Below are 19,336 nucleotides of genomic sequence, written 5' to 3'. Positions count from 1 at the left end.
GAAGCTCTGGTTGGTAGTAGCCATTCCTGCGGACGAGGGAACCCACAGTAGCAAGCTGACCTCGCTTGTTCCTGGTCACGAGAGGCATTTGCACGTGTGGGGGTTTGGCGGGTGAGAAAAGAGGCATTTCACACCACCTGGGAACGTGAACTGCACGGGGGATGGTGCCTGAATAGTTGGCTTTTTATTTGGCCGGGGGAAGTTAGCGTCTGTTACATACCTTACACAGACAAATTCTAGATGAGTTAGATTCTAAGTGTAAAATAAAGCAGACAAAGTTAACTGTCAGGGAAAAATAGGAGTCTTCTAAAATCATGGAGAGATCCTTTCCATTCATGTTTTGATGAATTTCCTTGAAGTTAAGTCATTTTGAACATTAATAATTATTTCTTTTAATATCTATTCAAGGTTAAAACATCAGGTAAAGTACAATATATTCTCTTTTGTAAAAATTAAAACAATACAGAAATACATAACCCTGCCAAAATGAAGCGTGCCGTGGGCCTTGACCACGCCCTGGTCCTTCCTCCTCACACCCTCTCCCCCCCTTCCTCTCTCCCCCTCTACCCAACTGCTCCACAACATCTTAGAATATAAGAAAACTATATTAATAATAAATTTTTTTAAAAAAGAAACATATAGGCCAAGAAGTGAAAATTCCCATTTCTCACACACCTACCAACTTTTATTCCTTATTGCTACTAAAAATCTGGTGTGTAATCTTTTAGACTATTTTTTATGCTTTTACATAAATGTTTGTCTATATAAATAGGTTGAATATATTTTTATCTGTTTATTGGCTATGTTTCTGTTTTTCCAACTATTTTATTAAGTACTTCGTGAAATTGGTTTCTAGATATTCTTGTTGAGGATAGTATCTTTTGCCTATTATATACATATGGAAAACATTTTCCTACCACATTGTTTCATCTGAACCAACGTTTGTCAGTGAGGAGGGAGTCTGTAGGAAAAGGTTTCAGGGCAGCCACCATTAGCACAACCAAAAACAAAGGTCATGGCCACGTGCTTCCTCACGCAGCCGGGGAGGAACGGCATGCTGAGTACCCCGATCTAGATTTTCAGATGTGCTGGCTAAAGTTGTACACTATATTCTCCTAGAATTTTTATGCTGTTTTGGCAGTTTCTCGTGCCTGATTTTGCTTTTGTTACCTTTTTCTGTTCCTCTTGGTCAGAATTCCCAAAGTTTTCCCTGTTAAGGGTCTTTCCAGCCACCCCTTCCCTTCACCTGCATGGTTGCTTCTGCTTCACTGGTCCCCACTTTCTGCTTCCTGTGGTTCTCTGCTGTTGCTCTGGCTCCTGGTGCGTTTCCTGACACCAGCAGTTGAGGCTGCGGACCTTCTTCTGTCTCTTTGGCCACACGCTGTGGCTTTGCCTCATGCTGCTCTCACTGCTGTTTGTTTCTAAATAATTTGTCATTTCAGTTTTGATTTCCTCTTTAACCCTAGAGTTACTTAGAAGGGTGTTGACAATTTTTCAAATGGATAGATTGGGGGAGGAGAGCTAATTTTTTTGTAGTCATTTTTTAAATTTATTGCATTAAGTTCCAGTTACATGGTCTCTTAAAGAGTTCTGCTTTTTGAAGTCTTTTGAGATTTCATTGTGGCTTAATACACAGTCTGTTTTCATGACTTGATTGCGGTTTGAGAAGAATGTGTCCTCTTCACTTGTTGGCCACATTGTTCTCTGTCACACAAGACGAGGATCTTGCTTATTTGTTACCCTAAATTCTTATTAGGAACTTGGTCTGTTGAATTCTAAGAAAGGTAAGAAGTTCTTTTAACTGAGATTCTGGAGCTTTCTTCTACCAAGTTTTGCTTTGTATTTCAAGACCACATTGTTAGATGCATAAGTTTTCTGACTGTTATCAACACAGAAAACCCCTTTTTGTCCCATTTAAAGTCTTATTTCTTTATCTCCTTATTTCCAACCTTTTTGTGTTACTTTATTTTTATAGTTATATTTTTAACTCCAACTGAGAGTCGTCATCTTTTCATAGAGTACTTTCATCAGCTTACAGTTTTGATTGTTGGTAAGTTGGAATTTGGGCCTACATTTTTGTTTTTTAATTTGTTAGGCTTTCTGATTTCTTTTTCTATTCTTTTGGTGGATGTCTTTCAGTTTTAAAGTGAACCTGTAAGCCAGCTTGTCTTTCTGTGAATGTTTAGGGGTGGTTTGTCCCGTGATGCTGTCTCCCCCAGGTCAAGACTGTCTGTGGTCTGAGTTCCATATTCTTATTTTTCCCCATCCTGCAACCATAATTATTTAGATTTATAGTTCATGTTCCAGTAAAATTTTGAGAGGTTTGGTTTGTGAATGTCTGTTTTTCTGTGCCCTTGAGTATAAGAGAACATCTTTGCTTTGCCCCACATTCAGAGGCTAGTTTGGTTGAGAACACAGTTCGAGGTGTAAAACCCTCTCCTGTCTGAACCTGAAGGAGTCGTTTTTTTACCTCTGTGCAGTTCCATTGTCTGAAGCCAGTCGGACTCTGGTTTCCTTGTATGTGACCTGCCTCTTCATGCAGAGTAAGGTTTCCTTTTTGTTCCTGGTATGTAGAATGTCACCAGCTGTGTCTGGTGTGGGCCTCGCCACTTCCATCGACTCGTAGGCCCATTGATCGTCACTTTTTAGATGTGGAAGATTTTCTTCTGTTGTTTCCTTGATTATTTCCTTCCTTGTGTGTTGGGAATTGATGGGACGGTTTTAAGCAGGGAGTGACCTGTAGGTTTTGTAGAAGATCCCCCTGCTGATGTGGAGGAAGGATGGCAGGGGACTATGAGGAGGTGGGTAGGGGGCTCTGGCAGCTGCTGCCGTGGCCCCAGGGCAGGTGGCAATAGCTCAGACAGGGGGAGAGGGTGGTGGTGAAGGTGGAGATGCTGCAGGACTGGCTGGGCTGTGGGAGCTGAGAAGGAAAAGAGCAGCCAAGGCCAGCTGCTGAACTTGGGCTTGAGTTCCTAGGTGGATGGTGGTGCCCTCCACTGAGGTGGGGGAGGCCTGGGGAGGAGCAGGTGGAAGTGAGGAATAGTGTTTGACATGTCTTTGAACAACACCTGGCCTTTTAAAGTTGGGCATGTGAATCTGGAGTGTCAGGATGAGGTCAGAGGTGTTTGAAGCCATGGGACTGAACGAGGTGCTGGGCTGGGTCCCACACCTACCCTGAGAGCAGGCTGTGGTTATAGAGGTGCAGCCAAAGCAGGTCGAGAAGAGGACACTGAGAGGGGGAGCATGGAGTCACAGGAGCCATGAGGGGAGAAGAGGGGCCGCCAGTGGTGCTGGAGACAGCAGGATGCAGCCCCATGGGTCCCCTGGTGACCAGTCTCGTTGGCATGGTGGGGGTGGAGCTTGGTGCATAGGGGGCGCAGGGGAGGTGGGGAGTGAAGCCAGGGATGAGGCATTGTCTTTAAGGGGCTTAGCCGTGAAGGGGAGCTGGACGAGTGGACCAAAGGCAACGTGGCTATGAGTGAGTTTTGTCTGTCAGTGGGGGGGGCCTCGGGGGGGAGGTGCAGGGCTGGACTCTGGAGCGGCCTGGAGGGTGTGGAGAGCAAGCAGGAGGTGTCAGGAGGGGCAGTGGAGCGGCTAGAGGTGCCTCCCCTCAGGATGGTCTGTCGGCAGGCCTCCTGTCTGTCTGGGATGCCTTCCTCAAGCTGTCTGCTTTCTTGATGTCTCAGTGCAGTTATGGATTTATTCTTCAGTGAAGGAATCCTTTGGTCATTTTTCAGGGATTTATGTGGAAAGGGCTATCCACGTGCTTATTCAGTCTGTTAGCTTTAACTAATCCCTTTGTTTTTGGACAAGTTCCCCAGAATGGAGTAGCTGAGCCGGGGGCCTCTGAGGTTAGAGCAGGCCGTCCTCCAGGAGCCATGGCCGATCGGCATCCTCCAGGACGCCGCACTCTTCCCCGAGCCCTCTCAAACACTGGGCACTGTCACTCCGAAACCAGGGACGTTCCTTGACAGTACACCATCTGCATTTCTGTGAACCAGCGAGGGCGAGTGGTTCTCCATGGTCTTATCCAGTGTGCTCTTCCTTGCTCGCTTAGTTATGAATATTGCTGAAATAATAAGCATGTTAACCTCTGCAAGTGTTATTCAGCCACTTCCTTCAGTTTCATAACTTAGAGCTTGCTTCAAAAATCTGTTTTCTTCTTGTTCTTTTACAGATTCATTATCTACATATAATTCCTAAGTTAATCTGGATTTTTAAAAGCTTTTTATTGTGAAAAATCTTGAATATATACAAATTAAGCAGAGTAGTATAACAAAGCCCCCTGTCCCTGCCCCCAGCTCCAGCATGTGTCAGTAGTCTGACATCCGTGTTCACCACTGCCTCTTCCCACTCCCCAACTTCTGTTGCTTATTTCTTTAGAAAATGGATTGTTTTTAGGACAGTTTTAGATTTACAAAAAGTTTAAGAGGTAGTACAGACAATTCCTTTGCCTGCTCGTCCCCTATAATTAATATCTCGCATCAGTGCGGTGCATTTGTCACAAGACAGGAACCAATATTGATCTTGGTTACTAACACAGTCCATGGTCTCACTGGTGCTCACTGTGCTGTACTTGATGTTGACACGTCTGATGCCACGCATCCCCATTACAGTATCGTGCAGAATAGCTTCATCGCCCTAAAAATGCCCTGTCCTCTACCTACTCTTCCCTTCCCACGTCTCCCTAGCCCATGGCAACCACTGATCTCTTTACTTTCTCTGTAGTTTTGCCTTTTCTAGAATGCCAAACAGTTGGCATATAAGGCTATTATGAAATATAACGTGTTACCCTTTCAGACTTTTTCACTCAGCAATATGCATTTAAAGTTCTTCCATATCATTTCGTGGCTTGATATCTAATTTATTTTTATCACTGTGTAACATCCCACTGTGTGGTGGTACCACGGTTTGTTTTTCCACTTACCTATCACAGGAGGTCTTGTTGCTTCCAGTTTGCCAGTTTTCTTAGCTTTATGTAAGAAACTGACAGTTTTGTTTTCCCACCAGCAATGAATAAGAGCTCCTGTTTCTCCACATCCTTTAGCATTCGGTGTTCTCAGATTTTTGGATTTTAACAACATATGATATTGAACATCTTTTTATATGCTTATTTGTCATCTGTATATCGTCTTTTTTAAACTGGGTTGTTTTTCTATTGTTGCATTTTAAGAGTTCTTTGTATATTTTGGACACCAGTCCTTTATCAGATATGTGTTTTGCAAATATTTTCTCCTAATCTGTGGCTTGTCTATACTCTTAACAGTGTCTTTGGCAGAACAGGAGTTTTCAATTTTAATAAAGTCCATCTTACCAATTTCTTCTTACATGGATCATGAATTTGGTGATATATCTAAAAACTCATAGGAGTTTTATATTTAGGTCTCTGAACCATTTTGAGTTTTTGTGATAGGTGTACAGTCTGTTTCTAGCTAGGACTTTGAGGATGATGCTGAATACAGGTGGTGAGAGGCAACCTCCTTGCCTTGTTCCTGATCTTGATGGGAAAGCTTCTAGTTTCTCGCCATTAAGTATTGTGACATGATAAAAAATACATATATTTGGCCTTCACCCTGGCTCCTGGCACAGAGCTACTAAAAACCCTTGTAATTTCCTGAGTGATTTAGGTGAGAGGAGTGTCTTCTGTTATTCATGATATGCCCCTTTCACTCACCCCTGAGTTTGTGCTAATAAGATGACTCCTGGGGATTGGGGGCTGCTGGCCAGGGAACCAGCCACGTGTTCAGAGGGTTGAACTGGAAGCCTCAAACCCTGACCTCCCGGGAGGGGAAGGGTCTGGAGATGGGTTCAGTCACCAACGGCCAGTGACTTATTCAGTCATGCCTCCCTAGTGAAGCCTCAATAGAAACCCGAAAGGAAGGGGTCCCAAGAGTCTCCTGGACGGTGGACAAGTGGAGCTCCCGGTTAGTGCCACACCTGGAGAACCTTGCCCTGTGCACCTCTGCCTTCTCCTTGTCCCTGAGTTGTGTCCTTTACAATATGTTGGTAACAGTAAGTTTACTTGCCCTGGTTCTATGAGCCGTTCTAGCAAATCACCAAACCCAGGAGGGGCCGTGGGAACCCTTGATTTGTAGTCAAGTCTGACAGATGTATGGGTAACTTGGGGACCCACTACTTGCAATTGGCATCTGAAGTGAGGGGCATCTTGTGAGACTTAGCCTTTAACTTGTCACAGAAGTGTTTATCTGGTCACAGAAGTGCTGAGTGTGGATGTACAGAAAAACATTTGTTTTTTCCCTGTATTCAATATAGTCCTATGCAGATTATCTGTTTCTCCTCACATGGGTTTTGGTAGATGTGTCTCTCAAGGAATTGGTCCATTTCATCTAAGTTATTAAATTTGTGACATGGAGATGATGACGGTATTTTATTCACCTTTTCATGGCCATGGGATTAATAGTGATGACCCTTTTATTTATGATACTGATAATTTGGATCATCTCTCTTTTTTTCTTGGTTAGCCAGCCTAGAGGTTTATCAATTTTATTGATCTTTTCAAAAAAAACAGCCTTTGCTTTTGTTGATTTTCTTTATTGTTTTCCTATTTTCAGTTTCATTGATTTCTGCTCTAATTTTTATTGTTTCTTTTCTCTAGCTTGTGTTTGACTTAATTGCTCTTCTTTCTCTACTTTCTTAGGGTAAAAGCTTAGATTATTGATTTTAGAACTTTCTTCTTTTCCAGTATACTGCATTTAATGCTATAAATTTCCCTCTAAACATTACTTTGGCTTCATCCCATAAACTTTGATAGGTTGTGTTTTCATTTTCATTTAATTCAAATATTTTAGAAATTTCTAATGAGACTTTCTTTTCTTTTCTTTTTTTTGGTGCCTGGCCAGTTTGGGATCTGAATCCTTGACCTTAGAGTTACCAGCACCATACTCTCCCAAGTGAGCTAACTGGCCAGCCCCACTGTTGAGACTTCTTCTTGACCCACATGTTATTTTAGGAGTGTGTTGTTTAATCTTCCTATATTTGGGTATTGTTCAACTATCTTGATGTTACTGATTTCTAGTTTAATTCCACTGTGTTCTGAGAGCATACTGTGTATGATTTCTATTATTTTAAATTTGTTAAGATGTGTTCTATGGCCCAGAATGTGGTCTGTCTCGGTGAATATTCCATGCAAATTTGAAAAGAATGTGTATTCTGCTATTGTTGGATGAAAGTGGTCTAAAGATGCCCATTATATCCTTGATTGATGTTGCTGTTGAGTTAAACTGTGCCATTATTGGTTTTCTGCCTGCTGATCTGCCCATTTCTGATGGAGGGTGTTGAAGTCTCTTACTGTAATGTTGGATTCATGGATTCTTCTTGCCGTTCTGTCAGTTTTTGTCTCACGTATTTCGATGCTTTGTTATTAGATACATTCACCTTAAAGATTGTTATGGCTTCTTGGAGAATTAATGCCTTTGTATTACATAGTGCCTGCCCCTCTTTATCCTTGATAATATTTTTTGTCCTCATGTCTTCTTTGTCTGGAATTAATATAACTACTCTAGCTTTCTTTTGATTAGTGTTAGCATGAGATATCATTCTCTATCCCTTTACTTTTAACCTGTCTCTTTATATTTAAAGAGCGTTTCTTATATGTATGTGTGTGTGTATTTTTTATTTTATTTTATTTTTTTTGGTGGCTGCCCCATATGGGGATCTGAACCCTTGACCTCGACCTTGATGTTATAACACTGTGCTGTAACCACCTGAGCTAACCAGCTAAACTGGGTTTCTTATAGACACGTAGTGGGGTCTTTTTTTGTTTGTTTTCTTATAGCCTTTGTCTTTTAAGTCTGTGTACTTAAACCATTCACATTTGAAGTGATTATTGATACTTTTGGATTAATATCAACTATTTTTGTAACTGCTTTCTATTCTTTGCTTTTTAGTTTTTTAATTTTTACTTATTTGTCTATATATATTTTTTGGCAGCTGACCAATATGGGAATCCAGACCCATCACCTTGACGTTACAAAGCTTTTTTTTATTTTCTTACCTTCTTTTTCTGCCTTCTCTGGTTTTAAATGAGCAATTTATATGATTTCAATCTCTCTCCTCTTTTAGCATAACAATTAAACTTCTTTTTTACATGTTTCTAGTGGTCATCCTAGAGTTTGCACTGTACATTTACAACTGATCAAGTCCACTTTCAGACAGCACTGTCCTGCTCCGTGGGTAGTGCAGGCACCTCCTGACAGTATTCACAGTTTCTTCTACCTGTCCCTTATAAAATCGCTGTCACTCATTTCACTTGTACGTATGCTGTGATCACAGTTACTGTTATTAATTTAAAATATTTCTTGCAGGGAAGGTCTACTGCCAATGAATTCCCTAAACTTTTGTTTGAGAAAGTTTTTATTTCTCCTCTGTGTCTGAAGGATGGTCTCGTTGGATATAGAATTCTCTCTCCCTTTTTTTTTTTTTTTTTTTTTTTTGCTTGCGTGGTTTCTCACAAGTCTGCTGTGATTCGTATCCTTTTTGTTCTACACATAAGCCTTGTTTCCTCTGGCTTCTTTCTATGTTTGACTATGATATGCCTATGTACAGATTTTTTTGGTATTTATCCTGCTTGATGTTCTCTGAGCTTCCTGGATCTGTGGTCTGGTATCTGTCATTAATTTTGGAAAATTCTCAACTATTATTACCTCAGATGTTTCTTCTGCTTCCTTCTCCTTCTGGTATTCTCATTATTTATATGTAACACATTTGTAATTGTCCCACAATTCTCTGATAATCCTGATTTTTATTGACTTTTTAAAAATTATTCTTTTTTCTCTCCCTTTGGGAGGTTTCTGTTGACACATCTTCAGTCCAGTGCTTTCCCCAGCCATACCAGGCACTTGTGTGCTGTCTGAGATTCCTCATTTCTGTTGCAGTGTTTGCTTTGTGGCATTTCCTTCCAATTCTTTTGTCCGTCTCTCCTCTTACATTGCCCACCTGTTCTTGCATGTTGTCCACATTTTTTTATTTAGAGCTATTAGCATATTTAGTCACAGTTATTTTAAATTCTCAGACTGGCAATTCCAAAATCACCATATCTGAGTCTGGTTCTGATGCTTGTTCTGTCTCTTCAGACTGTTTTTTCTTTTCTTTTCTTTTCTTTTCTTTTTTTTTTTTTTTTTTTTTTTTTGTGACCGGTAAGGGGATTGTAACCCTTGGCTTGGTGTCGCCTGCAGTGCGCTCAGCCAGTGATCACACCGGCCCCCTATATAGGATCCGAACCCGCAGCCTCGGCACTCCCAGCGCCGCTGTGCTCCCAGCGCCGCACTCTCCCGAGTGAGCCACAGGGTCGGCCCAGACTGTTTTTTCTTGCCTTGTAGCATGGCTTGTAATTTTTTTGTTGAAAGCTGGACTTTTAATATATCAGGTTATAAAGGTAAATTGGCCTTTAGTGTGAGATAGCCCCTTAATCAAGCTAGCAGTTGGGCTGTTTAATCTCTGCAGTGACTGTAGGCACCAGGGGCTTCAAATTCCTCTAGTGTCCTTGTTTTTGTCTTCTCTCTTGTCTTTGGGTTTTCCTAACAGCTACGTGCACAGAGTGTGTGCCTGGGGGCCTCTTCTGCTATAATCCATGTTATTATGCTGGAGCCCTGTGGTGGGGTGGTAGGTGTGGGGGAGAGGAAGCGGTCAGTGTATGCTCTTAAGATTAGATTTCAGCCTTTCAGTGGCCTGTGTCCCCAACTGTGACCTTCACAAGTGTTTCTTCCCTTTCTCTCCCCTCCTTGGGTGAGACAAGAGCGAGTGAGGAAATGTCATTCCCCAGGTGAGATAAGTCCCTGGGAAAGTCGCTTCACTGCAGAGCAGGCCTTGGTTTTGTAGAATGCCTTGGGCTTATTTCAAAATGGTCACCTTCTCCTTCCCCCTGCCAGAAGAGGTGTGAGGTGATCTTTTTGTCTGGCTTTAATGGTGAGTACCTGATGGGGTTTTGGGAGGTAAAACCCATGAAAATGTGGGGCCCCCAGGACTATAATCCCCAGTTCCCACACTTAGCCTCCAGCATTTCATGTCAGTGACCATCAAGAGTTCTTCCCAGTTCATGTCTCCAGTAGTTTCTGCTCCAGGTAAGCTGACCTCAGCTGTGACCTCACTTCTCTGATGGGTCCAAGAAAAGTCTTTGGCTTTTCAGTTTGCTCAGTGTTTTTCTTGTTATAAGGATGAGGATTATGACTTCTAAGCTCTTTACATGTCAGAGATGAAACTGGAAGCTTCCTGCTTCCATTAATTTTAGTTTGGTTATAGCTAACATGTGGGGAAACTACCAATTTTAGTAATTAGCCATCTTATCAAATTCACTTACAACTCCAATAGTTTTTCAATTGAGACTTTTGGATTAACTAGGTAATCAAACATAGCTCTGCAAACAATAATTATTGGACCCCCTTTATGTTCCTTTTTTATTTCAAGGAAATATTTGCTCTAATCTCTCTCCATCGTTTCTGTTTTCCCTGTGTGTGTGCCTGCACCTTTCCATTTTGTGGTTGATAGATTGAGGGCTCTGCTATCATTTAAAAGCACAGCTTCCTTCTGGTGTGCCATGCTATTGGGACCCAGCGCTTCACTGGGGCGGGCACTGCTGGCCGGGCAGCCTCTACTCTGTTTCACCCAGTTGTGCTGTGCAATTGGTGTCATTTTTCTGTGTATGCCATGGCAGGAAACACTGTTGTCGCTAATACAAAGTTATGTGAGGGTGGGAGGTACCAAGAAGGATTTCATTCCAAGGTCCCAGCAAGTGTTTCCACTCCTTTCATGCCACTGGGTTCCTGGGCCTGTTTGCCAGGAGACAGTCTCTGAGCCTCCTCCTTTAAAGGCAGGGTAAGTGAGAGGCCAGCCCTGTAGGAGACAGAAGAGTACAATCAGGAGTTTCCAGAGTGACTGCTCTGGAAAGAAGCAGCTTTGATTATGTGCCTGGCTCACTGTGTTTTTCCCACTCTGTTGTAGTCCGTGAGAGTAGTAGCCGAGTGTAGAAGTCTCACTCCTCGCTCTGCAGGACACATTTAACCACTCTGGCCTGTCCCTCATTCATAAAATGTGATTGCTCTCCAAAGCCCTTTCCAGCTCTAAAACTCAGTGATTTCCAGGCTGTCCTTGTCTTCCACTTTCTTCTGAGAAATAATCTTTTATAGTGGAACTACAATTCCCAGAATGCACTCTTTTAATTTAGCATTCACTTCCTGCAGAGCCATTAACAGCCAGGTGCAAACATTTCCTGTCAATTGGCAGAAAACAACCTTGAGGAACCTTCACCAGTGTGTCTGGAGTTTAGAAAACTTAGGGATGGGTAAGCCTGCTTTCAGTGCCCTGGGCCAAAAAATGAACATTTGAACTTGTAGAAAATTTAAAAATTTATTGCATTTTGGTTGAGATTTTAGTAAAAGAAAAAGGAAATCAGGAAAAAATGCATAGAAAAATCTATGTGGTTTATTTGAAGTGGTTAAAAGTAGCGAATAGGCTGGATCTTTTATTCATTTTAATTTTTCTAGTGAAGTATAATTTCCATAGAGTAAAATACACAAATCTTGAGGATACAGTTCCGTGAAGTTTGACATATTCTAGGCTTGCGTATCCTGGTGGTTGGAACTATCTCATTTGCCGTCCTCTTCCTCTCCACTGGTGCATCAAGGAGCTGGTAGCAGTTGCCCAGACAGTAGTGCCGTTTAGAAGCGATTGAGGGCACAGTGGGAGCCAGCCCCCCAGGAACCTGGGTGACCCACAGTGTGTCTCAGGCACTGCCTGGCACAGTGCAGTGTGTCCAGGAGGAAGCAAGGGCTCACTTTGTTTACTGCCCAACGTGCTGTCCTTGTTTAAATAAAAATTCATTAAGATTAAGAGCAAATAACTGCAAGCTGGGGTAGCTGGAGAACTTGAAGTATTCCTCAGAGCAATTCACTGTCCCACTGACAGTCAGCTCTTTGGTGTGACTGCACTGCTCGTTAACCCTTGGCAATGTGAACAGCCTCATGTGTAGGTATTTAACAGTCTGCCCTTCATTTCCAGTAAGTATGACTTTTTCTACTCAAGTATTTCTTCTGAAGAGTCATTTTAGAATTTTCTCGTCTTTTTTTTTTTTTTTTTTCAGATATTGCTAAATAAACACTGCTTCTTTTTCTTTCTCGAGTGTGATGGAATCAGTGTTTGTAGAGCCCACCAGACAGGAGCCCTGAGTGCCGCAGAGACAGCTGGTGTCTGAATCAGAACTTCTGCCTCCAGGAGGCCTTGCTGAGTGTCAGTTTATAGACTTGCTCCCATGACCTGTGTGCACTTTCCTGTTGTTGCAAAGTCCATTTACAGGCACACGTGTGATTGAATGGGTTTTAACCAGAATTTGTGAGAGGCAAGAAATTGAGGCACTCAGCAGTCTTTCCCACCTGCTGGTCCAGGGACACCTTCCCACCCTCTGCTGAGGCACCACCCGCCAGGTGCGCTCGTCTTCTCTCTGGTGCCAAGGCCCTTGTGGCCCCTGTGCTTTCACCCTGCCCTTCCCGCTGGCATTGCCAGTGCCCTTCCAGGCTGATGCCAACAATGCTGCTCACCTCCCCCTCCACCTGCTTCTGCCACCTGCCTTCTGTACACCTCTGCCCTGACCACAGGGCATCTTGAGCCTCTTCCCATGTTCTGGTTCTGGCGATTCTGTCCTCCGTGCTCCAGACGTCCAACTTCTAGCCTCAGTTGCCGTGGCCTAAGCAGCCTCCCAGTTCCTCTCCCCTGCCTGAGCCCCCAAAGTGCAGCTCCTGTTAGGCAAAGCCTCACTCAGACCAGGCCCACAGCTGTTGTCATGGAACAAAGAAGGGACATGTGTGTCCCGAGGTGTCAGGCATAGCCCCAGCCCTGTCTCAGACCCACAGGCCAGGCACTGGGTGGTTCACAGGTCTCGGGCAGCCTGACTTATGAGCACAGCTCCCCTTCCATGCCCCACATGGTTCATCATCCCCATCCCCTGTCCTCCTCATTCTTCAAGCGGAGAGGATGCTTCCTGGAGCAACTTCTCACACCCCCACCCCACTCCCATGGCTTCCCTGTCTGTGTGCTCCTGCTGCCTCATTTCTATCTGTGATATCCTTTTCTGTGTTTTGTTAGAATTCCTCCTATAGACATCTTTTCTACCTTCTAGCAAGGGAGGGCTGAGGCAGAAAGTTCCTGGGTCCATCTTTGATGGCTCTCTGTCCCCACCACCTTCTAGATAAAAGCATTCTGCCAGGTCTCAGGCCCACCAACAGGGATGTGGAAGCACAGACAGTGGGTTAAACGTGACCAAACGTTGAATAAGCCCAGTTCTTGTGCCATAACTAGCTGTGTTTTCCTTTCCTTACCAACCCGCCTTCACCCAGTCCCCACAGGCATCTTGTAGCAGCTTCTGTTGTTTTGTTCCACTTGCTCTTTGTTGTTTAATATTTACATCAATGGCCAGTCCATCCTGGCCGTGTGCTGGCAGCAGGCCTGCTGGGGCCAGCGCACAGGAGAACTTACAGCTGTGCCGAGTGTCTGGAGCATCTTGAACAGCATGAAGCCTGCTCTCTCAGAAGCACAGCTGAGGGCAACGAAGATTGCCCTGGATGTTCAATGAGCCACTGGCTTAGGACACACAGGCACAAGTTGGGTGACCAGCAGCAGTTTTCTCTCACCAGCTGGGAGAGGAAAGGAAGGAGCAAGGTGGGGAAGCACAGAGCAGACGTGGGAAGGGGCAGGAGTGTGCAACCTGGTCTGGAGCAGCCGTGCTGAAGGCCGATGAGCACCACTGACTCCAGCACCTGCCTCGTGTCGTGAAACCAGGGCTGTGACCGGTTTGTGGACAGGATAGAGCCAGGGACAAGGGTGTGTGACTCACACCACAGCTCTGCTGTTTGTTGTAATTTGAACAAATCTTTAGAAACTAGGATATTTTACCCTAAAATTGATATTTCTGGCTTTTCTTGAAACACCAGAAGATCTGCAGCAGTGTCATGCCTGCGTGACCAGCGTCCAGCACCAGTAACCAGTGCCCAAATTTGTCTTTCTGTTGAATAGATTCAGTACTTACTGTGATTTCCTTGGCCATCGTTTCCCCATTGTGTCTTGGTGAATCCTCTCCTCAGGGAGAAGACACAGGAACAGCACTCTGAGTGTGGAGTGTTGACACCTGCCCACTCCAGTGCTGTGCAATAGGACTGGAGAGTGAGCCTCATGGGTAATTTAAAATTTCCTAATAGCCACATTTAAAAGAAACAAGTGAAATTAATTTTAGTAATACGTGTTTTCTAATCCATTGTTATCTAAAACACTATTTCAACATGTAACCAGTAATATAAATTCCAGTTTAAAGTTTTTGAGCTATTTGACTTTTTTTGACTGAGTTTTCAAAATCCAGTGCATGTCTACACTTACAGCACATCCCAGTGGACCAGCCACGGTTCAGATTCTCTTGTGTGGCCACTGGCCACCCTGCTGGGCAGCACGGGTCTGTGGCTGTGCGTGTCACAGAAGTTTGCAGCTCGCTATAAAACCCTTGCCATGCACTTCCTCCCTCATGCATCTTGTAAGTGTGGCTCTTGCATCTTCTGCCACCGAACCTTACTGTGGAGAAGCCACGAATCTACGTTCTGTCTCGAGATTTGCCTGTTCTGGACATTTCATATAAAGGGAGTCATAGCACCTGCTTTTTGAGTCTGACTTATTTCACTCAGCATAATGTTTTCAAGGTTCATCCATGCGGTAGCGTGTGTGCACTTCATTCCTTTTTATGGCCAATTGATAGTTTATTCCATTGTCTGGATATAGTTCATCCTGTTTATTCGTTGGTTGATGGACGTTTGCATTGCTCCCGCTTTTTGGCTGTCATGAGTAATGCTGCTGTAAGCATTCATGTGCAGGTTTTGTGCAGGCACGTTTTCTTTTCTGCTGGGTCCTTACTCCATGCTTCACCTTCCGAGGAAATGCCACACTGTTTTCCACAAGGCTGCACCAATCATCCGCAGTGCAGGAGGACGCTCATCCTGTTTAACTTTGTTTCCATCTCTTTATTTTCTTTTATCATTTTCTTTCAGACTCTTCTCATCACTGTGCTCTGTGCTGGTGTCTGCTTCTCCCCATGATCCTTCCACTCCCAGCTTCATTTTGATGGTGGTTTGATTCTGTTTTATCTTTTACTTCTGTCCGACTTCTGCCAGCTCACGTTTCACCTCCTCCTGTTTTCTTGCCATTTCTTTCCCAAGTTCTTACATTTCTAGTTAGCAGCCTTTCTTCATAGAGGTGATTGCTTCATTCCCTTTTTAAAGTGTGTGGGGAAATGTCTGGCCTGTGGCAGACGAGGCCAGAGGAGTCTTCCAGGCCCCAGGACCCCCCTTTCGCTGCTGCCTCAAGGGCAGGCTTCTCCCTGCAAACAGGGCTCACTCCTGCGAGCCAGGCCCGGCCCACGGCCTTCCCCAGCTGTCCACCCACTCCTGCTGCCGTCCCCCTTCACCAAGTTCTGACCAGCGCAGCCCTCCTGTGTATTTAGGCGGCCATGGGTTGTATCTGTGACCTGTTTTCACTAAAAATCAAGTTCAGGGAAAAATTTTTCCGTTACCTTTGTTTTTTTTTTGTTTTGTGTGTTTAATTCCTGGGAGAGAAGGAGACAGTGCGAACTGACCTGATCACATTCTCTGGGAGACATCCCCGGGGAGGTCTGGAGGGAAGGAAGAGCGAGATGCATCTCTCTGTCTTCCTCTGTGTCTTTCTATCCCCGCCTCTCTGTCTGTCTGCCTGTGTCTCTATCTCTGTTTCTCTCTCTGTCCCTCTGCCGTGTCTCTGTTTCTCTTTCGCCCGACATTTGAGGACTGCCTCCTCTCCAGGTTCCTCTGAGGAGCAGGCTTGGTGAGGACAGGGCCCTCCCTCAGGGGTCTCCCCAGTGGGGCAGGCGGGCGGGAAGGGTCCGATGGCGTCTCAGGTGGAAGCTGTGCGTACTCTTGCTGGTGGGAGGTGTCCACCGAGTGAACGAGTGAGGCGGGGGAGAACCCCTGGGAGGGAGGACAGGGCGCTCCCGGGGGTGGCAGGGTGGCCACTGACAGAGGGGGCGAGATGAAGGACACAGTGCTGGCCCCAGGGGACACTGAGTGGCAGAAGACGTGTTGGCGTGGGGAGGCCAGCTGGCTGCCCGGTCGGAGCTCACCTCAGAGGGCGTCTCAGTGGTCTGGGGAGGGGGCAGTATCATTCCCACCACGGCGTTTATGGGAGGAGGTTTCCTGTAATGAGCTGTGTGAATGGGCAGGGCCAGGACAGTGGCCGCTCCTGGGAGGCTCAGCCCTGGCGCTGGCTCCTGGGTGGGTGCACCGCGTGGGCCTCCCTCCCCAGGACAGGCCTGCTCACTCCCTCCTCTTGCCGCCCTGCCTGAGCAAAAGGACAAAATTGACTGAAAAGAACATGCAGGTTGTCCCCTGTGGCCCTCACTGGATCCCACGAAGACCTCCTGAGGCACAATGGTGGTCCCCAGGCCTTGAGATCCAGAGAAGTGAAATCCATGCCCAGCACTTGCCCACCCTGGCTGCTTCGCTTTTTGCTGGCACCTGGGGGAAGGGGACTGCCTAGCTCTCCCCAACTTCTCCAAAGGCCCCCTTCAGAGTGAGGCACCTGTGCCGTCTGCACTGAGGGCTCAGGTGTGTGTGTCGAGGTGAAGGGGCTGCAGATCACCACTCTGAGTGGAGCAGCAGATCAGATTCTGGATGGATCACAAGCAGAACAAGCCCCTGTCCACTCCCCTCTGCCAGGGTGCCTAGTTGACCAGACTTGCACCAGTTCCCACACCTTGGCTGAATCCCTTACCCTGAGTGCCAGGGGTGGGCTGGTAAAAACACCACCACAGGGTTTGTGACCTTGGGCCCCAAACCCAGCCCCTGCGTCATCTTAGCGTTCTGCTTCAGTGCAGGCCAGTCGCAGGTTTGGCTGCACTCAGCATGTGGGAACCAGGGTCCAGCTCATCGAAAGAGCCACAACAGGCTGTGACAGTGGTCTCTGATTGCCACCTTGTGGCACACTCAGCACATTCAAGCAAGAGAGGCTGCCCGAAAGCCTGAGGTTTGCAAAGAATGTTTCTTTTCAGTGCTGAGCATGGTAAAGTCTACCAAACCAAAAGACTCTCTGAGGCCACAGATGTCTGTCAAAAATTATAGATTTCTGTTTCTTCTAAAAATTACAGGACTTAGGCTACCTCAGGTGACTGATTTTTGCCATTGGAATCTCAAGCGTCAAACCTCCCAAGCTCTCCTCTCAGTCCCCCATGTCTCCACCACCAGTCGACAGCAGTATGTCTTCTCAGTTGCTCAGGCCCAAAACCTCAGAGTCGTCTCCTTCTCTCTCTCATGTCTCACTTCCAAACCACAAGCGAATCCAGTTGTCTCTGTCTTCATGATAGATCCAGAATCTGGGTCCTTCCCACTGCCTCTACCACTGCAGGCTGGCCCAGGCCACCCTCCTCTGCCACCAGGATTTTTGCAGCCTCCCTTCCTGGCTTCAGAGTAGCTGCAGGGGCCTCTCTTCCCTCCCTGGTCTCTGCACACTTCTCAGGGAGGCTGTCCTTGTCCCTTTTAAGTAAGTTCTCAAAGTGCGTCAACAGCCCTCATCTCCCTTTCTGGCTTATCTCCTAAAATACATTAAATTCTGCATCTTTATTTACTTCTTTGTGTATTACCTGTCTTCCATCACTTAGAATATATGATCCATAGCGCTGGGCAGAGATGTTTGTCTGTTTTATTACCTAGCTGCTTTTTCCTTCTCCCTAGAAGAGCACCTGGCACTTTGAATGAATGAATGAATGTATGTATGTATTCTGTGAGAGGTAACAAGCTGCACATAAAGGTTCTTATCAGGAGAATTTTTCTAGAGTCTACACTTGTGATTCTGAAGCTGTCATTCCTTATCTCCATCAAAGATTGTAACTAAAACTCTTGTTTTAAAATTATCTTGTTGTCTAAGAAAGTTTTCTCAAAGTTTAAATGTTCCCATTATCTCTTTCCAACTTTTCGTAGGCTGTTTGGAAAGGAAATACTGAAAGAGGCCAGGCTGGAAAAGAAATGGATTTTCTCCCTTCCTGATTCAGGCGCCTGGTTTTGCCTGGCAGGAGGGATTCACTGCTTACCACCCCCTGCTCTTGCTTCAGGTCCCAGGCTCTGCTCCGGGCCAGGCCGCATGCCATCCCTTCTCGGTTCCCACTTGTTCTTGAACTTGGGCTTCTCCAATTCCAGAGCCCTTCACTTCCTTTCATCTTAGACAGTCTTTTCCTGGACTGCTTTCAACTTACATTCTAGGTTGTGCAGTTTCAGAGGCTGAGATGGTTCCAAGAACACCTGTCCTCGTTGCTGCAAGCAGGCCTGGAGGAAATGTCACAGGCCATCAGTCCTGACATGGAAGAGGCCTCTCTGCTACAACGTGTTTGAGCTCAGTAGATGAAACATGCGGCTCCACATTGGGCTCAGGCATAGATCGGCTGCATGTGCTTCTCCTCACTTGAATTTCTCCACAACATTGTTCTCCACTATTCAGATCAAAGTGCTTAGGTTTGTGGGGTGAGGAGATATGAGAAGCAGGTCATGGCTGCATCCGGGCATCAGACCTCTTCTTCCAGCTCCCTTGACGGGCAACGTGGGGTGGGCCTTTCCCATGGTCCCTGCACAGCTTCTGCTATTTTAAATTGTGGATAAGAGCAATGTCTGCTTCGTCCAGCTGACATGAGGGTGACATAAGCTAATCCTGGAAAGCCACTTGGGACCACTCAGCCTGTAATCAGTCCCCGCTGAGCGTGATGGGGGTGTGGGCTGCCTCAGGAGTCACCTGGCAGAGCAGCCAACCCAGCCACCCCTGTCCCCTTGCTGTCCTGTCCCTGCACCCTCCCACCCTACACCTCTGAGTCCCAGGCCTGCAGTGTCATTCCTCACTTTAGTGAAATGAGAGAGAGACCAAGCCCTTCTGGCCACCATCCACAGGAGGCCTACTGGGCTCCACACAGGCTGGTGGAAAACCCAGAGCCGTGCTCACGGGAAGCTAGGTCAGCAGTTCCAATCCTGCCTGCTGCCTGAGCTCCTCACAGTTCACCTGCTTTGAAACTTTCTGCCCCCGTTTCTTTCCTTCCTTTTGCTCTTATCTCCATCACTAAATCCCCATGCCAGGGCACCGTGATTTGGCATGGGAGCTGTCCTCAGTCTTTCTGAGGAAGGTGAGGAAAGTCCTTGTCTCTTCCCCTCGCCCCGCCAGGCCCCTCTTGGTTCTCTTTTTCCTTTAGGACCTGCAGAGGGTTCTGAAGATGGATCTTGCAGTATGACATTTGCTGATTGCTTGGCCTTTTCTCCCCTCTTGACAGGTCCCACAGGATTAGCTG

General features: G+C 45.8%; 1 protein-coding gene across 1 annotated transcript in view; it reads left to right on the top strand.

Moving 5' to 3' along the window:
- Positions 1–19,336, top strand: part of THAP4 (THAP domain containing 4) — a 38,894-nt gene that overhangs the window by 3,447 nt on the left and 16,111 nt on the right. The window lies entirely within an intron of this gene.

This window comes from Cynocephalus volans, chromosome 1 (genome assembly GCF_027409185.1).
Source record: "Cynocephalus volans isolate mCynVol1 chromosome 1, mCynVol1.pri, whole genome shotgun sequence".
NCBI classification, from domain to species: Eukaryota; Metazoa; Chordata; class Mammalia; order Dermoptera; family Cynocephalidae; genus Cynocephalus; species Cynocephalus volans.
The sequence above is the reverse complement of the archived record's forward strand: the minus strand, read 5'-3'. Positions and strand labels throughout refer to the sequence as shown.